The sequence below is a fragment of the Mycteria americana genome, chromosome 5 (genome assembly GCF_035582795.1).
Source record: "Mycteria americana isolate JAX WOST 10 ecotype Jacksonville Zoo and Gardens chromosome 5, USCA_MyAme_1.0, whole genome shotgun sequence".
In the NCBI taxonomy this organism is placed as follows: Eukaryota; Metazoa; Chordata; class Aves; order Ciconiiformes; family Ciconiidae; genus Mycteria; species Mycteria americana.
This window is the reverse complement of record NC_134369.1, coordinates 32,399,509-32,426,064: the sequence shown is the minus strand read 5'-3', so window position 1 is coordinate 32,426,064 and position 26,556 is coordinate 32,399,509. Positions and strand designations below refer to the sequence as shown.

Below are 26,556 nucleotides of genomic sequence, written 5' to 3'. Positions count from 1 at the left end.
GTGGAACTGGCTCAGCCTGCATTCTGATAACGCTGAGATCTTACCCCTGTTTAGAACAAACAGCCCTATAAAATATCCTGTGCCCTACGTATGGTTTTAAGCAACAGTGATTAATTTCCTATTTAGTTTTGGAATACGCCCACCCAGAAGCCAAGATCTTCTACTCCTTGTACCCTGATAAAGAGAATGCATTTGTTCCGCACTTAATAGCCCTCTTGTTGTTTTGGGTGTGCTGCTTCTGTACCTCACAGCAAAAAGTATTAGCATGTTAACTAATCGACTTATTGAAAACATTCTGACATTATGATTCCTGGTTATAAGCTCATGGGCAAAGCCATATGGCTATTTTAGGCACTGGTTAACTTTTATTTAATATGCCTTGAAGTTACCCAGTATTTTCTCAAAAATTCATTCTTGCCACTTCATTGGATAACTTCACAGCTTGAGAATTACTGCAATTTCTTGCAAATTCTTTTTATGACCTTCATGTCTTTCATCCTCGTAGAGATGGAAATGATTTAGGAGGTTAAGCTAAATTTTGTCATGATCAATTCTCTGTGGTCCAATGCTTTATACACTTCAGCTGATGCACTGTCTTGTCTCACTGATTTCTTATACTTTGACCTTTTTAGCGGTCTTCGACTTCTGTCACAGTAGCAGCACCTGTGAATGTACTTTCTCTTATTTCACTCGAGAGTTTCTCCCTGTTATTTTAATTGAAGTTTCTCAGAAAATAGATAACATCTCCTAATTATTCCCTCTTCCACCAGCACTCCTCCATTTTCACTTCAGATAATCTTTTCAAACTTTTGCTCATTAGCTTTCACAACAGCTTCTTACTTTGGCCGCCTTTTGTTGTTGTTTCATGAGGTGATTTTACTAAGAAATACTGGTCTATGTCCTCCTGCCATTATCTCAACTCCTGCTTGAGCTCTTCCTGAATATCAGTGACTACCATCAGGCCTCCACATCACTGAAGTGGCCACCTGTTCCTTGACCCCGATACATACTGTGCCTTCAGTATTATTTGGCTGAATATCTTTCTGCAAATCTACAAGTGTCATCATAATTAGTTTGGTCATTTTATAACTTCCACAGACCCTTGCTATTAGAACTGCAAACTAACACTTCCCTGTTCCCAAATCTACCTCCTTTTAATACTATAGCATTTTGTTTTTATTGATGCTTTACTCAGATGTCCTTAAAAAAAATCATTATTATTCCATAACCTGACTCTCTCAAGGTCACTTTTTAATATATATGTTATGCCGTTTATATCTTCCCTTCTTATTGGAGATAGCCAGTTCAGAATCTGTTGAGAACATCTTTGTATGTGGTCAGCCCTCAGGATTTGACAGACTTCAAAAGAGTATTTTATTGCCTGTGCAGACCCTCGTCCTCTGGCATTCACTGCAGTCTTACTGTGTTACCCCAACTATCTAATGAGACCTGTTGCTATTATAATCATACATCAGCTTGGGAATTTATTACTCAATATAGACTGAAATTTCTGAAACTCCTCCTTTTCTTCTGCTTCTGTTCCTAAACTATGATACAGGTAGCCACCCCCAGTGCTGATTCACCCTTTTCATTCAGTCTCTTGTGTGCAACCATGGTGCAACTCTCCTTCCTTTCTATGAACTTCAGCTATTTTGACCAATTTTCCACAATTGTTCCCACAGTCAGGGAATCCAGACAGCCATCTGTGCTGCAGTCATAGTAAGCTTTGCCCATTTTCTGCATCTTTCTGCTGATACCCTAGTTGCTCCAGCTGCTGCTGATGGACATGATGGACATGTTCTCTGAAGATGTAAAATCCCTTCATGGGGTGATTGGCATAGGCACAACTTTTACAGACCCAGTTGGTCAGGCCTGGCATCTTCAACAAGGAATTGGAGATAGCCTTCTTTGAGATGGATTGTAGTCAAACCCACGTACTTTGTTATACTACTCCACGTCTATCAATCAGATAACCACATTTGGTACAGAAAACTGTTCCCACAAAGCAAGCTAGGAGTGTTTGTCCAAAGCTGTGTATTGCTCTGGTGGCCTGAGATATTCCCTAAGGTGCTAATACTAATCCTTAGACACCTCTCCATCATGAAAATTACTCTTTTAAAAACAAGTGAGAGAACCTAGAAAGATCTGTCTTTTTTTTCAACCAAAATTGGAGCATTTCTGATTTGTGATTCACTGAATTTTGTGTTGTCGCATTGTATGCTGATGACCATGTGTATGATTTATGTAGCTGGCTAACTGAGCTTTCTCAGCTTATTTACCTCCTGTCTCCACTTTCCTATTCATCTTCTCCTTCTGTTTGTATGCTTAGGTGACCACAGACTTCAGGGGCTGATGAAGTTTGGGGAGAAGGTGTAGTTTGTTGCCTACTGTATTTCTGCTGTGATGCCAACTGGAAGAGATAGCTTCAGTAGAACCTGGGTTCCTTTCAGTGTTTGGTTGTCATTACAATAAATACACATATTCCAAGCTTTAAAGCACATGTCCTTTGTTATTTTTTTCAGCAGGAAGAAGTGTCACCTTACTCCCTGCTCACTGTAAGAATCATAAAGTTGAGAAATGCTCATCAGACAGATTTTTGTAAGTACTAGATTTTCTTACTGACATTATACAGTTCTAAAATTACTGGATCAGCTCCGGCTTGTGCTAGCCACTGCACAAATGCAAAACACAGAAATCATACCAGCTAAGAAATCACAATCAAAGCCAATTTCTGCCACAGAATATGTCTTTACAATTTCAGGTTTTTTTTATTTTGGGGGAGCGGGGGGGGGGGGGGGGGGGGGCGGTAAGAATTCAGCAACAGGTCAACGCCAGGTAGGGTATTGACTAGATCTTTAAGACTTTCATCAGTCAGCAAAGCACAGACAAGGTGGCTGTTTCAGAGTTGTGAAAATAGCCTAACACCAGTTTTAATACCCAGGTGTTTATATCCTATGTCTATAACAAATACATAGGATATGGGCTGAAATCTTTACACATCTGTCGCTCTTAATTCTTTGCTCTAAAGAGCCCCGCCACACCTCAGAAGTTCAGCGAGGTGTGTAGTGTACATGTCCTGAGCAGCGACGTTGTTACGGATGTTTCTGACTCTTGCCCCCCACTGAAAGATGTATGACAGAAACCTTTTGGGGACTGTAGTACATGGTACGTTACAGCTTACGTGCAAAGTGTTCTGAAAAGGTGTGGTATTTGGCCAGCCCTTACCTGGTAATCCACTTCCACAGAGGTTTTTCTCTAGAGAATTTTCTCCTGCCATTCCTACATGTGCTTCATGAACTTGGCAGGTCAGTAATAACTACAGTTTTGCATATCTCTTTACCATACTGTCCCTCCTTCTGCTGTGCATTTTCTTTCCTTTTTGGGAGATTGTGCTGAAGTTCACTAACACCACAGCCTCTCCACTGCCCAACATTTCACGTAACATGTTTTACCTCACTCCTCTGTCTTCCCACTTTTTAATATTTTTAGTACAGCTAGAGGATCGATCAAAGTCAAAAGTCATTTACAATCACTGTTTGCAGAAACCAAGAGTCAATTCTTTAGCTATGGTACTCCAAAATGTGGCGGGTTTGGTGCAGTTACCAAAGTTGTCAGAGGAAATGGCTGTACATTGCATGTCAAGGACTCTCAGATTGTCTTGAAACACTCAGTTAGAAACTCAGACAATATCTATGACAGGCACAACTTTTCCAAAGAAATAAGGTGAGGCACTCTATGCTGCCAGTAAACCAGCAGCTCTGCTCCAGATTACTTTGGCCTGGAAACCCCAACAGGTTTTGCTTCAGAAGACTGCTTTGGACTAGACTGCTCAGTACCAGACAGACAGCTCTAAAGGTCCATCTTCCCATGAAGCAGCAGTCATCAGACAGACTTTGAGGAAGGCTAAGGACATGGCAGGATACGTTCTTGTTTTCTCCAGCACTACTTGACTTCCACTGGATAATTCAGAGACGGCAACATTTTCACCCCAAACACTACTGTTTGTTTTTATCTTCATCTTCTGATGGAACAATATTCTACAAAGAAAATTTCTCACCACCTCTTTGTATTCCACTCACTTTGGTGTTTCAAGAACATGGATATCACCATTGTCGATTTTCCAACCAAGCGGAGAGAAGTGTTCAGTTCACATGTTCTGTAACACTGGGCTGCAGAGAATAGAAGAAATACCATAGGATAGCAAAGAAGGTCAATCTAATTTCTATTTCTATTTTCACATTCACAGCTATGAAACACTGCACATAACGTGCAAGACCTCACCTTCATTACCTTGAAGTGCTGATTTAATTTCTTTTAGTATCATCTTTGATCTAGAATGGAAATTGAATGACAAGATAAGAACCATGATTCACCAGCTTATGCAAAGGGATTGCACAAAGTAAAATGATGCTGTGTTCTCAGAAAATAGTGTTAGTTATGACCTTTTCCTCCATCTTGAGGACAGTGGGATTTCAGAAGAAGCCTTGCATAATGAGATGCAGACAATTAGAAAATTCCCATTATCACCAAAATGTACATCTCTGGAGTAGGGATCAACATGTGTGAGCTCAGTTTTTAGCTCTGCCAACAGACTTGTTGTATAAGTTCAGGCAAGTCATCCAAACACCCCATGCCTCTCTTGCCCTGTCTATAAAACATGGATAACAGAATATCTTCTCCCACACATTTTCTCTCTCCTGTCTATTTAGTTGATACGCCCATTTTGAAAGGGGTTCTCTCTTATTATGTGTAGAGGGATCCTAATTTAAGATGCGAGGTAAATCCTAGAAGCAGTGAGAAGTATCTTCAGATTATTTTGTTAATTACCAGTAAACAAGATTTGGGGACCAGCAGGTGAAGAAACGGATGTCTTTCTCTCCTTTCTGTCAGTAATTCCCCAGGTACTCTGTGACTTTGGGCCTGTTTCTTAAGGATGCCCTACCATAATGGAGCACAATAAAGCAGCATGCCATTGAACAAGGAAGATAAACAAATATTAAATAGCTCTTTGCTGACTGGGCAGCAACCTGCCTGTGCTCTCAAAGAAGCTGGAGTCTCCCAGGAAAAATAGCGTGATACCATGTGATTTAAATACTTCAGTACAATGCAAAAAGATATCTTGTAATTTTTAAGTGCTTGATTTTGCACTGATACTGATGTCCTTTTAGCTTAATGTTTTGTTTTTAACATTTGAAAGTATTTGAAGTATCAGAAAACTAAAATAGTTACACATGCTAACGTGTGCTAATGAGAATTAGAAAATTATGTTTACCTAGCCTTGTCTCAGCAATATGATCTTTTTCCCCAGAAAACGGATTATAAGCAGCTGATACAGGGGCTATCTGACTGTCAGATATCAGTGGAAGGCTAACAATTTTTGTGATAACATATTTCAGATTTCCCTAGATTTTCATCTTCCAAGTATCAAATCCAGGAACAAGCCACCTTTCCAACCAAGTGCAGCACCTTCTGTGACTTGCTTTTTCTGCCCGCATGCTGGCTTCCCATCTTTCTAAGCATGCACAGTTACCTCCTTGCTCGAGTTTCTGTTCACCTCCACTTGGCTAAAACATGCTCCATTTCCCTGATTTTTCTCTCAATTCATTTTAAGTGCAGTCGCGCCAGGTCCTTTGGCCATTAGAGTTTTTATATTTTTCCTTGACTTACTTGCCAAATGCTGCCTTCAGAGAACACCACTTTCTATATACTTCCACTGACATTCCTCACTATCGTGTGCACCCAACTTGATCCTGGGTGTTTTTTAAACGTGCACCTCAAGATCCATGGGGTGCGTGTTTCGCAAGCCTGGGATGGAATCCCAGCTTATCCTGAAATCTGATGTTACACCTTTGCCTGCAGACAACACATGCTGGCAGAGCTTGGCAATGATTGCATCTGTTTTCACACAAAGAAAAAAATTAAGACAAAAAGAAAGCACCCTGCTCCTCCTCAATGGATCAATTAGCCCTTTTCATATACTTACAGTCGCTCCACCACTTTTGCGGGCTCCTCTGTACTTAGGTAATGTTCAGCTCCAACGTTTGCTTCATACAACTGGTTTCTGTCTTGTCTTATCATGCAAATGCTCTTGACAGACCTGAGCTAATTAGTTTTCACCGTATTCTTAACTGACCTCTATGCCACTTTATAACCGTGGGTCAGACTCAAAGACGCATTTCTGGCACTCCCTGACCTCACCGTGGGCACTAGAGAGGCGGGTGCCCCGGTAAGGTCACCTACACCCACCCTGCTGCCCTGCAGGCGCTCAGTGTCACCACCAGGCTCCATTGCTCGTACACAGGTAGGCTGGGGAGGGGGCGGGCATGCTAGAAAGGAAGAAATTCCGCTGAAGTTTATGGGACTCTTGCAGTCTGGCACCTGCTTTGCAGTGGTATTCCCCTCCTCAGTCCGAGACTGCAGACAGCCTTGGGTGAAAGAACGACTTTTTTGGTCATTGGTGTGCTCATTTGCTCCTCCTCAGCTGGAGGTTAGTGCCAGAGGCTTTTACACAAGCTCATGTTTCCTGACGCTATTAACGCCGTCACTTCTCCTAGAGAATTCCCCACATGTAGGAGGAACGTCTAGCCAGGATGAGGTGGTGGGGGAAACAGTGTATTAGCTCCTTTTCTCACTGTTAACACCCCTTCCAGTGACTCTGTTTCCCAAAAGGATGAGAAAGGAGCCAGGCAATGGGAGCGGAGGACCATGGTGGCACAGGCTCTCCAACACCTTCCAGCTGCTCTCCTTAAACAAATGAATTATTGAGTGGCCACGCAGAGCTGCACCAAGCTCCCAGCCTGGCCCACCTTCACCATCATTAGTGTTTACTTGCTAGTTTATGGCAGCCCCTAAAGCCCACAGCTGGAGCTGACCCCCTTACCCCTCTCCCACGGACAAACGGACGATCAGTGAGGGGATCTGCCTCGTCTGGCACAAGGGCAATTGCCCTGAGGCACCATGAGCGGAAGCAGACCTCTCCCGGGTCCTTGGGCAATGCCAGTGACACAGCCCTGCAGCAATGTGGCCCTCCCCGCTACGATTCAGTACAATGTGAAAGAGCGAAACTCTCTCAGACTCCACCGGATCTCGCATAACCCTGGAGACCTGAGTAAAGGGGTCTCTGTGACAGGCTGCTCTCTGAAACCATGGCAGCCTACATGGGTACCAGCCGATACCACGTACCAAGAGCTAACCTTTGCTGCTGGGGAGCACGTTCAGACACATTAACACAGCAGGGGTGAAGAGGAGGGGTGTCAGGTCTGGCTTGACATACTCGGCCTCAGTGGTGCCGGGTGAGTGCAACACTCTGCCCGGATTGCGGAGGTGAATTTGAGCTGTGTGTCCCAGTAAGAAATTACTTGGAGTGGGTTTCAGGCTGACAGATGATTTCTTCCCGGAGACAGAAACTTCTCTGCTGGGTGTTGCCCTGCCAGTTCAAGAGGCTGTGGGTAGGGGCATCCCTGTGACGCAGCTGTCAGAGCTGAGGTAGGACAAGGTGAAATCTTGGGGGGGTTGAAATGCAACTGTGACTATCAGGTATATTTTCTAACTGTAGAAATCAGGTGCATGTGCAAGCTGTCTCAGCTGTGGAAGGAAACCTGTTGGTCCTAGGTGGGAGGTCAGAACAATCACACCGCTCCCTTTACCCTTCCTTTTGTTTTCGGATCTTCCTTTCATTTTTCATCTTTGGATGAAGAGAGACCTTGCATGTTTATAAAAGAGGAGCTCAGAGCCTTTCTCCTCTCCCAGGTTACGAAATTATTTTGTGGAAGCTCTTCTTTTATCCATTCAGAAGAAATGAGTCAGTTCTGGGGTGATACACCTGGAGTCTTTGCAAATCAGAGGGGTTCTCCAAAGACATCAGGGGTTATTTTTGCTACGGAAAATAAATGCAAGCAAATTAGGGAGAATACACTTAGTGCGGGTGATACTCATGGTCCTGCCCTCAGAATGCAAGCAGTGCCGTTGGCGCAGGAGGTAGAGGCGACCCAGGGTGGGAAAGCTTTGCTCTGTGGCTGCAGCAGGTACTGCACCCACCGAGTCTGTGCTCCAGGGAGCAAATCCTGCTTTGCCGCTCCACTTAAATGGCTGGACAAGGTGGAGGGCTCATTCCCACGGGACTCTGTCCGTTCCTGGTAAAGGACATCATTGATTAAGCACGGCAGATCTATGAGCTTTTGTTATTTCCACAAGCAAGCTACAGAGAGTAATATTACACTTACAGATGAGTGTTGTATCCGGATGCTTTAAAGGACAGAGTTCAGGTCAAATCAGCTTTCAGATAGACAGCAGTTGGAGGTAACTTCTTAATATTGTTTGCATCATACTATGCTGGTGAGGGGAAATGTCCCCGGAGACCATGTCCGATGATTGAGAAATGGGAGCGGCTCTCCTCCTCCTTTTAGGTGAACTGTAGTAAACTCGGATTCAAGGGGAACCTGTCTGTGCAGGTGGAGAGGAATTCACTAGGAGAAAATTATTTCTTCTTTTTGGCGTTAATGAAATGCAGTAACAGGACAGATGGGATTTTATAGTTTACATTCATTCTTCTTATGAGACTAGTTTTTCTTATATGCTGTGGTTTTCAGTGCTGTAATTTTCTTCTTACTTGTGATGGAGATGAATGATTTTAGCACGTGATGGTTCATTTCAGGAACAGGCCACAGGACTGTACTCTCACAGAGCAGCAAACAGTTGGCTGCAATTCTCAACTTCTCATTTCAGTCCTGAATTTTTAGCCCATCTTTAGCTTGAAGACAGAGATGAGAAATAGTCCTACCAACACACAAATGCAATTGAATCAGAAGAAGTTGAAAATTGGGAAAGGATATCAGGGTCACTTCATGCTGACTTCCAAAGAGACTGTGAGTTCAGATGTCTCAGCATCCACATGGGCTGACATTATGTCATTAGGAAATGAAGTTGCGACACGTGCACTGAGGTAAGGGCCTGCCACGGCATGAAATTGCTAATGATGCCCAGCAATTGCATTAAAATGAGACCATGAAGAAAATGCAAATATAATTTTTTGTATTAGCTCCCAGGTAGCAATAAATAAACTGGAAGATTTTCAATAGCTCTTTTGTACGCTTTTTTCAGGGATAAGAGGGAGCAAAAAAAGCTGGTTAGTCATTTCAAGTGCTCCCAGGTAATGAGGGTATCTTAGTCTTCATAGTATTCAGCAGACATCCAACTATCTTGTTATTTTTTATTTGTCCTACTGTTTGTATCACAGCTTAGCCTGGCTTCAAGTGAACTGCCACTTCTACAGAAATACATAAGCTCAGTTAGAGTCACAGCATGGGGAATAGCTGATACCGTCTGTACACTTCAAGGAGAATATAGAAAATCACATGAATTTTATGGGAAACAATAACCTCACCCCATCAGTAGGGACTGTAGATTAATTGTGGCAAAAACCCGTATGGCATAGTTCCCTTTCTCCATGGGAAGAGGACGTGCTTTGTCCTAGAGGTTTCACCTCACCTCATCTTCAAGGTCAAATTTGCACTCCGTAGTTACTAACAATTATATGTAATTTGTCTGTGACCAACTAGCCTTGATATTGCGGAATCACACAGAGTAGCTGCGGTGTGAAGGCACCTCTGGAGATCGCCTAGTCCAGCGCCCTGCTCAAAGCAGAGTCAGCTACAGCAGGTTGCTCAGAGCCATGTCCAGTCAGGTTTTGAACATCTCCAAGGATAGAGACTTCACAATCTCTCTGGGCAATCTGTGCCAGTGTTTGACCACCCTCATGGTAAAAAAAAATTTTTCTTATGTTTAAATGGGATTTTCTATATTTTGGTTTGTGTCCATTGCGTCTTACCCCTTGCTGGGCACCACTGAGAAGAGTCTGACTCTGACTTCTTTATTTCCCTCTCTGCCCACCAAATCAGGTATTTATGTACATTGATAAGATCCCCTTGAGCCTTCTCTGCTCCAGACTGAAGAGTCCCAGCTCTCTCAGCCTCTCCCCATATGGCAGATGCTCCAATCCCCCCATCTTCTTTGTGGACTTTTGCTAGACTCACTCCAGTACGTTCTTACCTGTCTCGTACTGGCGAAGACTAGAAATGTGGCCTTGCCAGTGCTGAGCAGGGAGGAAAGATCACCCTCCACCGGCTGGCAACACTCCTTCTAATGCAGCCCAGGAGGCCTCGTTTGCCACAAGGGCACATTGCTGGCTCATGTTCAACCTGGTGTCCACCAAAATGCACAGGTCCTTCTCTGCAGAGCTGCTTCCCAGCCGGTCAGCCCCCAGCCTGTCCTGGTGCATGGGGTTATTCCTCCTCATGTGCAGGACTGTGCATTTCCCTTGCTGAACTTCATGAAGCTCATGTTGGCTCAGTTCTCCAGCCCGTCCAGGTCCCTATGAATGGCAGCGCAGCCATCTGGTGTGTCAACCACTCCTCACAGTTTTATACCACCTGCAAACTTGCTGAAGGTGCACTCTGTCCCATCACCCACATTGTTAATAAAGAGGTTAAACAGCATTGGCCCCCGTACCAGCCCCTGGGGTACACGACGAGGCGACTGGCCTCCAGCTGGACTTCGTGCTGCTGATCACAATCTTTTGAGCCTGGCAGTTCAGCCAGTTTTTAATCCACCTTACTGTCCATTTACCTAGCCTGTACTTCATCAATTTGACAAAGAATTGTCAATAGCTTATTTTAAGTACACATTTATGAAAGCAACACACATATGGAAAAATAATTTTAGAAAGTAGCCTCATGAAAATGTTTTGTCAAAGAAAACACTCCAGCGAATCACTAAATTCCAGATAAAACTAACAAAAAACATTCATACATGCTGCGGCTGTTCATTCATGCTTGGCTCAGAGTTTTAGCACTGCCAGCTTTCTCAGTTCTAACACAAGTCTTGTTTTATACACCGTGTGGTTGAAAGCTGGAATTTAAAAAAGGATAGAGCATCTCAGTTTTCATTAAGAGGAAGAAAGGAAAAGAAAAGAATTGGCCTTTGCAACTACAACAAAAATATAGAAATGTGTCCTTCCTGCACCCTACGATGGCCAGAAACCAGAAAGGACAGAAATAATGACTCAGATCAGTTTAACATTCCTGAAGTACATCACATCTCAGCCACTTTGGTGATTTTGGGGACGCTGGACTCAGGTTTTCAGAACACTCGAGATCGGCAGGGAAAAGTGCGTTAATGAGAGGAGGGATGGTCTAGACAGCCTGAAGCCACGTTTGGTTCTTGGCTTTTGTACAGGCTTCCCAGGTGCTCTTGAGAAACTCTGTAGATCAGAGCCAGCAATACCACTTATCAGGATGAGTACATCAGAGCTTGGCAGGCTATCAGACAGCATGGTGAGGGGAGATGTTTCAGGTATCAGACAGATCGGTAATCACAGCCCTCCCGCACGTTGTAAATTGAATCTTACACTGGTAATTGCCAAAGCCAATATATAATCCAGTATAGTATCCATACACTTCGATTATGTAAAAATCTGAGATGCTGAAATGTTGCCTGTGGAAATAATTTCAAAGACAGAAAGGCAACCTACATCCTTCATGAGGGAAAACTCCCAGCAGCGTCAAGAGATTCCTTCAGATTCAGTGTGAAGAGTTACCAGGAAATCTCCCTGCCCGACAGGCATCGTCCTCCAGGGATGTCCCAGTCACAGAGCCTCTGGATTTCAGGCAACACCTTATATTTAGGTAAAATATCCCAAAGCAATATATCTGATATTGTGAGCAAAGACACCAGGACAAACTCTTTTACCCTTGAGGAACTGACTCAAGACCTGTGCCATGCTTACAGATAGTAAGTGTTCATCTCTCTGCTCATAAGGTAGTTATCTCTATTGATTGCCATGGGACCAGACTTTTCCCCTTCTCCTCTTTTCTCACCAAAGCCTGTGTTTACACAACAGGATGGATCAGCCCTTCCAGTTGCATCTGGAAAAGTTCCTGTCCAAAGTCTGAGAATCTCTTTGGTGTTCGCTTGGTTCATGATCTATGGGAGATGATCCCTTGTAGTAAGTGCAGGCTCACTCCCTTCATCCACAAGATCCAAATCCTTTCTGCCATTTCATTTTTCTTGGGAAGAGATGTGGAGTAGGAAACAGTTTCCAGGTCTTCCAGGCATCAGCAAACACCAGCAAAAGGCTCCAGCTACCTATCAACCTCCTGAAGAAGCAATTGTACTGCTGGTAGGCCTCTCCCTTCCTTCCCCACCTAAGGAGACAATGCTCTAGGTAGCTGGAATAATTAATTTTCCATTATGAAGTGTTAATAACCAGGTATGCCAGACATTTATTATCTGAATCAGACTCAAACCTGATTCTTTTAAGATTACTCACAAAGCTAAAGTGCCACAGAGGCAATTTACGCCCAATCTCTCTCAGGGCCTGAGGCTCACTCTCTGCTGCATCAGTTGCAGTTTCTCCTCCTGCCAAATTTGCAGAGAGCTGAAACAATGTTGATAAAGGGCAATATAAGACTCCCGGCTATTCATATTGTTCTATCCACTGGCTAGGACTGTATTGTTTTTAAATGGGTAGGATTGTGCATAGTTATTTGAATACATTGCTTATTAAAAATAGTGTTGTGATGAACAACAAATTAATTTTATCCAGCTGTGTGATTTCTGCCTTCCTGGTTTGGCTGATGTATATCAGAAAGAACTGGCCATCTCTCATCCATGTTCAAGCTACAGAGCGTTTCAATGCCTTCACTTCTTGTGTTGTGCTTCCACTGCCAGATATTTTGTGTGTCTGTTTCTATAGCAAGCCAATCCGATTGCTACGTGAGCCTCTGGTTGCCAACTGCTTCAGATGAAAAATTCCACACCAAAACCATCAAAAACTGCAGAAATCCCGTGTGGAATGAAACTTTCTACTTCCAGATACAGAGACAAGTCAAGGTACACAAACCAAAAACTCTCTTCTTCATCTCATCTCTATGCAGCTTCTTTCGGTTTAGCCCAAAACAGGATGTCATGTCTTCTAATGCCTTTCTGAGTTTACCTAAAATTCCCCTAGCAAGCTGGAGCAAAACAATTTTGGCTTTTGCTGGAAGCCACTTCTCTTCTAACAGATAGTTATTATTTATATATCGGTGATGTGAGCCTGACCTTCGTGGAGAAGGCTGATGGGACCAATGACAGAGTGACAACACAGAGAAACTATGAAATGAAAATATAAAGCAACATGATAACAGAAAAACACATCTTTCCCTGAGAGGACATGAAATAATGGCATATCAATGCCGGGAAGCTGCTAAATTCTAGTATGATTTAGATCTTTACTCAGTTTGCTGCTGATAATTACATTACGCTCAAATATCTGTGAACAGGTGGCTGAAAGCGGAAAGCCCAAGGACACAGAAAGGTGGTTATTGATATGAAGTGACCTCTATTGCCCCTGTTGATAAGGGGCAATATAGGACTTCTGGCTATCCATATTCCTTCCTAAAAGATTGCATTTTTGGTGAGAGCTACTTAAAAGCATAAAGGGTGACCCAAGAGAAATCTCAGTTTGGCCTTAATTGAGGAGACTAGAAGTTGTTTCTTATAAAGAAGATTGCACTCATTTTCTTACTCTTCCTTGTGACGCTTTGTCATCAATACTTTTATCTCTGTAAAGGAGGCACTGAACCTAGAAGAGCTGCAGAATGTCATATTTCTTTAGTACATGCTAACAAATTGGACATTTTTCATTTCTTTTCCCAGAATATTCTGGAAATTACTGTTTCTGATGATGACATCATTCATGATGATGACCATGAAATTGTGCTTTTTGATGTAGCTAAAATCCCCCTTGGGGAAAGAGTATTTATGGCATTTCCACTAAATCCACAGGTAAGAGCTCGGCCAGATATTTAGTATCTCTTGACGTCCATTCTCCCCCCTCTGATTAAAGAGGTGTGCTGTCTCTTCTGTCTTTTACCACCAGCACCAGCTTGGTGGTAAAAATGTAACAAAATTTATTAAAATCTTGGAAATTGCACACCAGTGAGAAAATAGACTGCCTTCTCAAATTTCTGTCGGTTTTCTCTGGCACATTTTATGGCCAAATTCCCAAGCCCCAGAGCAGAGGCAATTTTAGGGAAGCTTTGCACTTTCACTAATTTGACAGAAAATGACAGAGTTTATCTATCTAATCCTCAAGAAGATTATAAAAAGAAAAACAATACAAGGACAGGGAAACAACCTGTTTCCACAATGTTTTACTTAACACTAAGTCTTAGCATATCGTGTTTAGCACATGGAAGCTGGCAGGGAAGAATGTAAAAAATAAAGGTTTACTAGGGAGATTTGTACGCACCAAACCCCCTTTGTTCTGCTAGTACAATTGAGACCTTCTTTTTCTTGGGGAAGAAAAAGCTGCTTCTGTCCTCTAATGCTGACAATAGCAAGCGCAAAACAGAATATTGTTACTTATTAAAGCATAACGGAAACCGTGCTTGCAAAAATGAAGGTCCCTTTGCAAACCTCTGCACATGCTAATTGAGACTGCTTCATTTTTTTTTCTCTTTCATTTTCAGAGGAGGGAGGAGCTGGAAGTTGAGTTCGTATTGGAGAGCATGTGAGTAAAACCCCATTATTACAGGAGCAGCAGCTTGGAGTGGTGCATCAGTGCAGGGAAACCTTCCATACACCCGGTATCATCTTAATAGCCAGATTCACCCTTTTTCCAAACTTAATGTGTGCATCAGCAAATCATTGTAAGAAAGGAAAATGCCATGATGTGGAGAATGAGTTCAGAATTTTTAATTCTGTGACTTTCTCTTAAAATGTATATATTACTTACATAGTTCAGAGCTGGTTTTCTGGGGCTGTTAAATCCCACTGCAGTAAGTCTATAGATTTTCTGGAAAGGATTCTCTGGGCAGCTCATGGCTGAGGAGAATGTTGCTACCCAATCTGTGACGCACCTGTGCTATTAAGGCTGTGACAAGCACGTTCCAGGTGCTTTATTGCAATTGAACCATTTCTGCTAGGTAGTTATGTGGCATCTAGTGAAAAGGGAGCATACCTTTACAAACGACAGGAAGGAGCAAATTTTAAAAAATGAATAGAGAAAAATGTGTCCTATTCAGGACAGTACCCTGATTATATTGTTTATAAAATACATATTCTTTTTTCTTGATTTCTAGCCGAGGTCCTCCTGAAACCATCATCACAAATGGGGCAATAGTGGTAAAATATTATTTGCTTTGTTCTCTTGTGTTCTTTCCCACGTCATTCCTTACCTTAGCTGACTATGATGGCAGTGAGGGAAACATTGCAGGTCTTCATTCTTTAGTGATACTTTTTTTCTTAGGAGCTTTATCTTTGAGGAGGCCAGCATGTATCTTAGAGGAACCTTCAGACTGCTATCATTTTTCCTTGTTTTGTCTGCATCCATTGAAAATTACAATGTGTTTAGCATAGCACCATCTTCCCACGTGATGATGAAGTTAATTCTCACTTTCACTGGGTCTGGCAGAAGTCTCCAATACAGTTGGCCCCCACATTCAAGCAGTGACCCTTCCTAAAATGACCCTTCCAACATCTGCCAGCACCGGCGGTGAGATGGCTGGATGAGTAATCTAATTCTCTGCCCCCATCACGTCTATTCTAGTGTCGTGAAGTAGCCTGCTTGGAAGTTCACTTGGACAGCAGGATGAAAAAGAAGCATTTTTCAGGTAAGCTTATTAATTCTTCAGCTGAATATTAGTGATTTCACCCTCTCTAACAATGCCTAGAAATTGCATCATCCAAATACTACGGCTTTAATTGACCATATCTAAGGCGATTTGTAAAAAACTTTGCAGTAGGGAATGCCACCCGTTCTGCAGCAGGCGTAGGTTCAGGGTTCTGACTTCACGGGGAGCCTCGTGCCAGGCTAGAAACAACGTCAGATGCTTGTACAGAAGGTATCCAAACCCCAAGCTGAGATCCTGAAAACCTCTGCTGTCGTACTGCTAAACCCTGAAGAAGCTTACTTCCTTAGGCACAATAGTCCATGGCCTTAACTTTCCTCAGGATCTCTGACAGTTCGACTTCTGCATATGCACAGAAACACCTCATTTTTTGCAGGCGTAGCCGCTCAGCAGCTGGCTCCCGCCTGACCTTGATCAAGATCCAGAATCTAGAAGTTCCTCTGCCCACATCCCCTGAGGGGCTGGATCTGGTAGGCAATCTCAGAGCGTGCGTAACACACCGGCAGGACTAGCTGATCTCTTCATATAAATAGGGTCATCTGCTGCAGAGTCAGATCTTATTTTTGGGGACTGAGAACTTCTGTTGCTCATTGTTTGGCCTGGGATGAGGATGATTTACAATGCAAAGTACCTGGTTGCATTCACTGTGTCACGATGCAACTGCAATAGAAATGCAGCAGTCTAAAATTCAGTGCCATTCACATCACACTCCCATCCGGCTTCTTGTTCAGCCCATTACAAAGATACAACCACCTGTAATGTTTGGGTCTTGGATCACTTTCAGAAGACAGCTTTCCAAATACAAAGGAAGAGGAGAAGGGGTTTGTTCAAAGTTACCTTTTACTTCTTTTTTCCCCTTTCTCTCTTTTTTGCAATTGGAAGTAACTTTTTGTGTGCATTTTATCTCATTGTTTTAGAGAATGAGCTAACATTTACAGTGAGAGGATCTTTTGAAGAAACGCAGAGAGTTTCAGTGGGCTGTGACTCCCGCTCCCCTCTCCCAGATCCCACTTTCTTCCACTATGCCAAATACAAGCAACCCTCCCTGGATGTTGTACTCACAAAGAAGAGGAGGCTTCCCACCTTTGTACGTTACCCCAGAACATGGTAGACAACATACAGTCCTATGACCTGACCTTTACGTGTGAGTAGGCAGCAAGAGGAGAACGTTTCTGTCTTAACCAAAAAGTACTCCGTGCTCCTTTTCAGTGTGCTTGCATGTCATGTGGAGCAAGAAGGAGCAGAAGCATCCCCCTGAGTCTCCCTCTGAAGTCACTCCCCTCCAAGCAAGAAGTAGTCAGTGAGGTAAGTGTCTGCTGGCCATGGGGAATCCTTTGCAAGCTTTTAAAAATTGTTGCTCATCCCCAAGGAGCAGAAACTGAAGACCACCTCTCTTTGTACAGAGCCAGTTGTTTTCTAACCTCCCTTGTATCTAGGGTGATGCATAATGAAGTAAATTATTTGGAGCAAAATAAAATAGGAAATCCAGGGGAGAAGGAGGTAGAAGAAAAATGTCTAAGCTGTTGCTCATGCTCCTTCTATTGTCCACGTCCTTAGCCAGGCTGGAGGCCACTGGGTGCCACCGGGACAGAGGGGTAAGGTTGCTGCCATGGGAGGCAAACCCATGCCACACTTTGGGGTGCTCAGCCTCTTTGGCTTCCCCTTGTATCTCATGCTGTGGGAGAGACTTTAGTTTCAAGACCCGTGTTTAATGGTGGACCCTTCCAGGGAGGTGAGGTGTAGCACTGCAGCTCTTCTGCTATTTATTTGTGTAACTAAGCAGTCCTAGCACAAGCTACACCTGAGTTTCACAACAGAGAGAAGGTGCAGACTGTGATAATGCCAAAGTATTAAATCAGTGCACATCTCTGGGTACTAATGAAACATTGAGAGGAGAGTCTATCTCCCAATCTCAGTTCACTGAAGTTCAGAGCTTCCTGCATGTAATGATGACCCAAAAGAGCTATGTCTCATCCTGACTGGGGGAAAAGGACTGTTTTGAACAAAATATCAATATTCGTAATTTCACCTTTTTAATTTTCAGCACAGAAAATTCGACTTGCACTTTAAGGTGAAAAAATGGTAAGATATCTTATTTATCTTCCTTCTGTGTTTTTCCCCTCAGTTCTTTGAATTTGGATAGTTGTCAATCAAGTTCCAATCCCTTTGTTACTGCCTGCATCCTGAATGCTGGTTCATTCTCATTTCAGGCTATAAAATAAAATGGACTCAGTACACAATATAGAGATTTTCAGCAGCAGTGAGTTAAGAAAAGGTTTTATAAATAACACGGCAATTTTCTATTGATATTTTGATGCAATCAAAATTATGTGCTAAGGGCCACTGTAGATACTCTTTGATACCTGTACAAATTATTGCCAAATGCAGATTTTCGGGAAAAGCAGCATTTCAAAACTAATTGAAAAAAACCTTTCTGTTTCCTGAGGTCAGAGAAAAAAAAAAAAAAAAGACCAAAGTCATTCTAGGATATGAAAAAATTGAAATAATAAATGTACCTGCATTTATTTTTTAATCTCTACTCAAAGAGATAAATGCAAATTAACTCAGTCAAGTGATTGCTTATTTCTAAACCAAGGAAGCACATTGTGTATTTTGAGATACGGTTAAGGCCTTAGTAAAATTTATAAGATGAATATGTTACATTATGTAGGAAGTTCTCTTCCCTTCCAAAAGCAGGTGCATCTTCTATCGTGCTGTTTATTTTTAGTAAATATGCTATGAGATAGACGTACAGTTTACAGCTGTCATTTAAAAATTTCTTCCTTACCACACCTAAGAAAGATTTTCACAGCAGCTTCCAAACTGCTACTGTAGTGCTTATAAATATCCATAAATGACTATATACACCCACACACAAAAAACCATCCGAACACGAAAGTCCACAACTTCAGTCCACGATTTGCAAGTGTCAGTGGAAGTTTGCGCAACTTTTGAAGGTGCGTTTAAAAGCCACCTTTAAAAGACTGCCCTCTGCAGGTTTTTGGCTTTATGTCTGAAAGGGAACAACTCCTACTTGTAGCTATATTTAATTTCAGGCGTCTTCGGCAAGGAGAAAAAAAAAAAAACCAAAACCCTCTCAGTCCAAAGGAAGACATACTGTTGTTCTCCAGGAACAAACTAAAACATTTCATCTCCTCCTGCTTTGCTTTATATAGACCTGATGGTGAAGGCATGTCTATTTATGTAGTAGAAGCAATTAAAATGCTGAATTAGACCACAAACTTGATGTGAGATACCTGATCCTCTGTTCCAGCCGGGAAGACCTAGATGTACGCCTGGGGTTTGACCTGTGTGCCCAGGAACAGGATTTCATTTGCAAGAGGAAGAAGGTGGTTGCAGCCGCTCTAAAAGACATTCTCCAGCTGGAGGAAGACTTGCAGGATGATGAGGTATCTGAGACATAAATTATTATCTGCTTTCTCCACAGCTGAGGGTTAAAATGTAGCATTTTTGTTCAATTTCCATTTTCCTGGAAACAGTGTAAAGTTTCATGTGCAAGTTATGGCTGACTTCTTTTCCCTACTCTAGGGAAGAAATAAGTATTCAGGGAACATTAATGAAAACCTGTAGCCCTGTTGCTACAGGATCGAGCTTTGCGTTGAGCAGCAGTCTGAACAATAACGCAGAGAAGGAGTAGGTGCCCTGAGGATCAAAGCCAAAGCTTCTTTTAGGCCTCACAGTCATCTCGGCCAGATCTAAACCATTGATTCAGCACTTCTTCCCCTCACGGTTCAAACTGGTCTTTATTTTGCTGTGCCTTTTGTGCCAGCATTTAGGCTCCCATTGTGCGAGCACAGCACGCTGCCAGTCTGACTTCATCATCTGCTGCAGCTAGAGCGTGCGCTTGCTTGGCAAACGGGAATGATAACAGAGCATCCAAGGTAGGGAAAAATCAGGTTTCTCTTTTTTAATTATACGCCCATGACTGCAGTGTGAAGCCTGAACTCAGATGCAGAGTGACAAATTTTCCTCATTTTGCCCTAAACCGAGCTCAGCAGGTTTTTTGCACAGCTGGACATTTCACACACAAGACCTTGCCTTTAAATGCCAGCACTAAGCCGTGGGCCATTTCCTTCCCCTCAGATGTAGAGGCACCCATCCTTCCCTGCAGAACAATCTCCCTGGAGTCTCCTGATGATTTGCACAGGAGATGAATTCACCCCAGTGCATGGTAGCTATCTTTACTGTTGACGGAGACAACTCATATTTATGGATTAATCCTTCTTCTAAGACTACCAGACCCTGGACTTCTGTATCATCACAGAAAGAAGTAATTGCAGCTCACTTGCATACCTAGTATTGTGTGTACATATGTGGTAGGTGGAGTGAGTATGGTTTCTCTTTCCCACCAGAAACTTGTCCTGGTTTCAGCTGGGATAGAGTTAATTTTCTTCCTAGTAGCTGGTATAGTGCTGTGTTTTGGATTTATATTGATATTGATAACAGCACACTGATGTTTTAGTTGTTGCTAAGTAGTGCTTACACTACATCAAGGACTTAACAGCTTCTCATGCTCTACTGACTGAGAAGGCTGGAGACGCACAAGAAGCTGGGAGGGGGCACAGCCAGGACGGCTGCCCCAAACTGGCCAAAGGGCTATTCCATACCATCTGGCATCATGCTCAGTATATAAACTGGGGGAGTTGGCCGGGGAGCAGTGATCGCTGCTCAGGGATGGGCTGGGCATCAGTCAGTGGGTGGTGAGCAATTGCATTGTGCATCACTTGTTTTATACGATCTATTATTATTATTGTTGTTGTTGTTGTTGTTATTGTTGTTGTTATTATTGTTATTATTGTTATTATCTCTTCCTCTGCTGTCCTATTAAACTGTCTTTATCTCAACCCATGGGTTTTACTTTTTTTTTTTTCCAATTCTCTTCCCCGTCCCACCACAAGGAGGCCGGGCGGGAGGGTGATGGAGCAGCTGTGTGGTGCTTAGTTGCTGACTGGGTTTAAACCATGACCCAACTGTGAAAGGGGATAGCGTCACCAGCCTCTGGTCTCAGGGTATCTGAACTGGTCTGTGCTCTTAAACCCATCAGTCATGATACATCTAGTATGGCCTGTGAAATAACTATATAATAGTAGAAATTGGCTTTAGCAAACTTCAGTAACACAGAGGTTATTATTACTCGCATGGAAACTGTGAGACTGCACCTATGTTTTCTGGTCTATAGCATCTGATAAAAATCTGGTTCAGATGGCAGGAGGTACCATTCCTTCCAGTTCTTTGCTGGTCTGTGTTATTGGTTTTGCAATAGAGCACTGAAAAGGTGATGTTTGAGCTGATGGATTTCATGTCCTAATGCACAGCTGCTTGGCTGAGGATTCCTTCTATGCCCCATTATTAATTCAGGTTTTTCTTCTCCTTGCAGATTGATGGCATGCAGCATCTTTATTACTTTATCAGTGCTGTAACTTTCTCTTTTCTAATCAATGACGTCTCTCTCCCTTCTCAGACCATGTCACTAAAAGCATGTGTTTTGGGATTGAACAGGTACCTGTGGTGGCAATCATGACAACAGGTGGTGGAACCAGAGCTCTGACAGCCATGTACGCTCACCTTCTCAGTGTGCAGGAACTGAATGTCTTGGACTGTGTCTCATACATCACTGGTTTATCCGGCACAACATGGTAAGACAAGATAAGCAAAGTCTTCAAAGGAATTTTCTACATGTGATGTCAAAAAGTGATCTGAAGAGTTGTATTATCATTGCTATCAAGAAAGGACTTTCTTTTTCTGCTGTGGCTTTTTCTTGTTTCCTTCAGTGGGTATTTGCCAGCATTTGGAATTAATTCAGTCCTAATTAAACATGTGGATGGTATCACACACACATGTGCTTTTCATGTAAATCAAGGCATGATAACTGCCCAAAGCTCTGCTTCAGAACTCACATTTTTCCTTGTGTTTCTTTTCTTTTTTTTTTTTCTTTTTTTTTTTTTTTTTTTAGGACCATGTCAAACTTGTATGAAGATCCTGACTGGTCCCAAAAGGATCTTAAGGAAACACTCAATGATGCCCGAAAGCATGTGCTCAAAAATAAGTTCCTTACCTGTTTTGCCCCCGATCGTCTGAAATACTACTTGAAAGAGTTGTGCCAGAGGAAACAGGAAGGACATCAGACATGTTTCACGGATCTATGGGGACTCATCATTGAAACCATGTTACATGAAAAGGTACAATTTTCTCTTCAGAAAGGCTGAAGAAAGGCACCTTTCTCTTCAGATTTGCATATTTAGTGAAAGTAGAGGTGAGGGGAGACAGTAAATCAAAAAATGGTTGAGATTGGAAGGGACCTCTGGAGGTCGTCGTGTTCAACAGCCCTGCTCAAGCTGGAGCCGGCTGCCCTGAACCATGGGCTTTTGAATATCTCCACAGGCGAAGACTCCACAACTTCTCTGGGCAAAATATGCCAGTGTTTGACCACCCTTACAGAAAAGGGGTTTTTTGCTTGTTTGTTTGTTTTTCAGATAGATACCTAAAGCATGTGCCTTGGCGGCGTCATTCTTTGTGTTTGTTGGCTGTGTTATGCAGATCTTAACATTATACCTGGTACAGAAAGGGTGGGAATAAAGAGAAATAACAGGAGCCCTATAGTACAAACAACTTTAAAATGAATTCACATGTAAATATTTAAATGACAATCCTGCTGTTCTTTTAAGAGAGCTGCACAGTGTGACAAGGCAAAGAAAAATCGCAGTATCTCCGAGTGGTTAATGGGATTACGTCACCCTGTAAAGATTTCCACCAAAAGGCAATCTTCAGGCTCTATTTTAGTATTTGTGAATATTTCCTTCCCAATAGGCCATTTATACTTAAGAAAGAGAAAACATTCCCCCTGTAATACAAATAACTCCACACACATCCCAATTCCTACTGCCTGAGCGCAGCACAGTTCGAGAGACTCCCTGGGGGTGGCTCAGCAGGGAGCTGTGCGTGTCCCGGCAGTGCCACAGCCCTGGCCCCTGGCCCGGCACCACCCAAGGGAAGCCCAGTGGCACAGCCATCCCTCCAAGGGCTGCTCCAGCAAGGGGAAGCACCTGCAGCTCTCCTTCGAGGAGGATCTGAACTCAGCACCCTCTCAAGCCTTGGCACTGCTCCCAAGCCGTCCTGCCCTTTCCACCCTGCCTGACTATGCACGAAGCTCTGCAGCAGAGGCAGTAAGGTTCCAGGCTCACTGAATATTATTAACTCTGAGGCTTGGCTCTGTCACAGGTCTGAAGAAAAGATGATTTCCTGGGCAGTCAGGGCAGGGCTTACTCTTTCTGAACGAAATGTTTCATGCCAAGAGTGCTTTTCAAATATTTCCAGACATTTTCCTGAAATAAATAATGTGAATAACAACATTTTCTTCCTACCATTGAAATGTCAGATTTTTTTTCAGCATATGAACTTAACTTAGGACTATTTGTGTGCTGAAGTGCTGGGGTTGTGGAGGGTCAGAGATAGGGATGATGGCACCTCTCTGAACTAAACTGGTGGGAAACATCCTGGTTGGAGTCCGGTACGCACTGTGTTGTCAGAGCCCAGGCTTCGATGAAGTGGGAGGCTCTTTGTGTCGTCTAACTGTCCTTCTTCAAAACAGGAGGACTCCCATAAGCTCACAGATCAGCAGCAGGCACTAAATCAGGGTCAGAATCCCCTGCCCATCTACCTCTCTCTCAATGTGAAGGATAAAATCAGCGACCAGGATTTTAGAGGTAATGATACTCCAGAATTGCATTTAACGTTTAATCCCAAAAGGGGTCAATTTAGGACTATGTAAAGAAATCAGTTCAATGCAAAAATCCTCTAAACAGCCAATCCACCTAAAAGTAGAATTTTAATAGTTAAATTTTTTAACTTCTTAGTGTATTCAGCTGTATTCAGGATCAAAAGCAGGACGATGGAGGACATTATCATGTAATTACCTGCTAAATTACCTCACAAATCTAAAGTTTGTAGAGAAATTTAGATGTAAGAGGACAATTCACTCCTCATGTTCAATGCTGTGAAATGTACAGTGAGTAAATGTCTGTTTGCAAAGCGTGTTAGTCTGCCTTAATCTGGCCAATATCATATGTTTTATTCAACTAATTTGTGCCTCTGCTGCTGTAATCAGTCTGTCTTGTGCTTTTTCTTTCAGAATGGGTGGAATTCACCCCTTACGAGGTAGGATTTCCAAAATATGGCGCCTTCATTCGTGCAGAAGATTTTGGTAGTGAGTTCTTCATGGGTCGCCTGATGAAGAAAATCCCAGAATCCAGAATTTGCTTTTTGGAAGGTGATTTGTTGCTCCATGGAAATGTAATGTAACATAATATAATCCACTCCTGCGCAAACCCCTCTTCTGAAATGAAGCAGTTAGTTAATATATTTTTTATCTGCCAGGAGCAGCATATGGTAAAATATTAGAACTGATAACAGGTCTAACAGGTCTGCAGGATTTTTTATTTTCTCTGCAACTTTATTCAGCTGAACAGATTTATTTGATTTCATATGTGGTTATGCTTACTGACATAAGGCCTTCGCAATACTTACATGTCTTTGTCAGCAACAAAAGTTGTGTAACATTGCCGCTAAGTTAAATCATTAGTCTCTTCTGCAACATGAGTCTCTAAAATACAGCCTTTTATCTACAACGTTCTTGCCGCAGCTAACCCTGATTAATCCTCCAGGATAACACTTCCATTTCGGAGTGCAAATAGGTCATAATATTTACCTTTTTTCCCCTCTTGCATAAGAACAGCAAAAGCAGTAAGGAAATCTTTTTTCCCTTTGCGAAAGCAATCTCTTGCCTCATTGTTCTTCCTACTTCCACCAATTGCATAAAGGAAGTTTCAGGGGGGTTTTGAGAAGTTAAGACTCTTTGCCCATGTGGAGATTTCACTACAGCTAGTGGCGAGGTGTAAGGAAGCAGTCAGAATCTCCCCATCCCCGGCTGCAATGTCAAACAAGGTACCCAGGTCTCCCCTTCTGGGGTCAAAAAGCCAGCAGGTCACCAGCCCCTTTCCTACCTTGGCACGTTCTTCTTCCCTTCTCTAGAGCGATGCTGGGACGTTTGTGTCCCTGTTCCCTGCCAATGACCCATTCAAGCAGTGTTACTTACTTCAGCGCCACAGTTATTTGAAAGGTTTTCAGCAAATTCCTTTGCACCCCAGCCCCTGAAGACAGCAGGGACTGACCACGTAGGTCCTGCAGCTCTTTCCTGCGTGGCCGAGCCCGTCCCTCTGCCTGCAGGCTGGCATTGCTGGCCCAGGCGATCGCCAGGCTGCTCAGGTCAGCCTCTTCTGTCCATCACTCAGTTCCTCCCCAGGGAGCCAGGTTTAGTTCTGCAGTTTGGAGGGTTCAGGAAGGCACCGCTGCACACCCGGCATGTCCAACCATATAGCAGGTAACAGAGTTTTCTCAGCCTGGAAGATGATCGCAGGTAGGTGGCAGTCCAGACTGCCATCAAGTTTGCTGCATCTGTTACTAGAGGAACTTGAAAATGTAACCCAGATATGCCTTAAACCCTCAAAACTCAAGACAAATCAAAAGACTCATACATTCACACATCCTACTTTCAAAACTTCTAAGTCAGCTTCCTCATCCTAAGGGATATTAGTGTATGAATCTTGAATGCTTTGTGGTTGACAGTTCTGCATGGTAACTGCATACCTGTAACAGGATTATGCTAGAAATAAATAAGACCTTTACCATTACAAATGCTGAGAACTTGGGGAATAAGAAATGTTGAGGACAGGTGGAAAATATTAAGATGTACTTGACAAAATGTTATTTGCCACCTAACAAAAATGAACGTGTTAGCAGCTATACTGAAAATACTACCAGCCCTCTTCATATATCCCAACAAATTAGATTCTTTGTATACATTATGGATTCATATACCTATTCATAAAGACACTCCCTTTTATTTGTGCACTAAGATAATGTAATGAATAAAGTTTGCTGGAGAATGCAGAAGGTGCTGAACGGTCATTGTGAATGAAAATGCTTCCAGGTCTTTACCAGTTTACTTTCTGTCAAATATACCCTATGCCACAGGGATCTGGAGCAGTGTATTTTCCTTGAATCTTATGGATGCTTGGTATATATCCGTTCATTCAGAAGACTTCTGGCACAAATGGACCCGAGACAAAATTACTGACATAGGTGGGTTATTCTTATGCCATTATGTTAGTTTATTGTCTCTTTTTTCTTTCTTTCTCTTTCTTTCTTTTACCCTCTGTGCTGCTATTCTCTCACTGAATTTTTCAAAGTCATTTTGGAATTCCCTCTTCAGGGCTTCCTGTAATCCACACGGAAACCAGGAGGAAATCCATGCTATCTATTGCAGTATGGCAATCATTTCAGTTGTGTGAGAAAAGAATCTGTCACAGGAAAAAAAAAGACAGAATGGCCCTCATATGAGCCATTTGCAGAGCACAAGGGTGAAACTGGAGAAAAACACCCCTGTAGACTAGGAGAGGCTGGAGGCCTCCCCTAGCGATCCACAGTCGTCCAGTTCCTCTCTTGGAAGTTGGAGTATAGCATGAGGCTTCACAGAAACAAGAGCAATCACCATCCCTGCCTCTCTGGAGTCTACAAAGCACAGATACAAACTCCAGCAAGTCATTCCAAACTTGTCCTAAGGATGAGATTTGCAAAACACACTGTCAAATTAAGAAAGATCTGCAGGGTGGGATTTCAAGGAGAAACACACACGACAGACATACTACAGAGAAAAAAGACGAAAAGGAAGAGAAATGTAGCAAAAAGGGTGATTTTTCTTCTTGCACTTGTAGGGGGTAGTTTCTGATTGTTAAAACAAGGAGCTTGCATTTGCTAGTAAGGAACATTAATTATGTTTGTGTGGCCGAGGGATAGTGATTGTCGGCTT

The 26,556-nt window shown here is 42.8% G+C and overlaps 1 pseudogene; it reads left to right on the top strand.

Moving 5' to 3' along the window:
- Positions 1-26,556, top strand: part of LOC142409866 (cytosolic phospholipase A2 epsilon-like) — a 44,274-nt pseudogene that overhangs the window by 10,794 nt on the left and 6,924 nt on the right.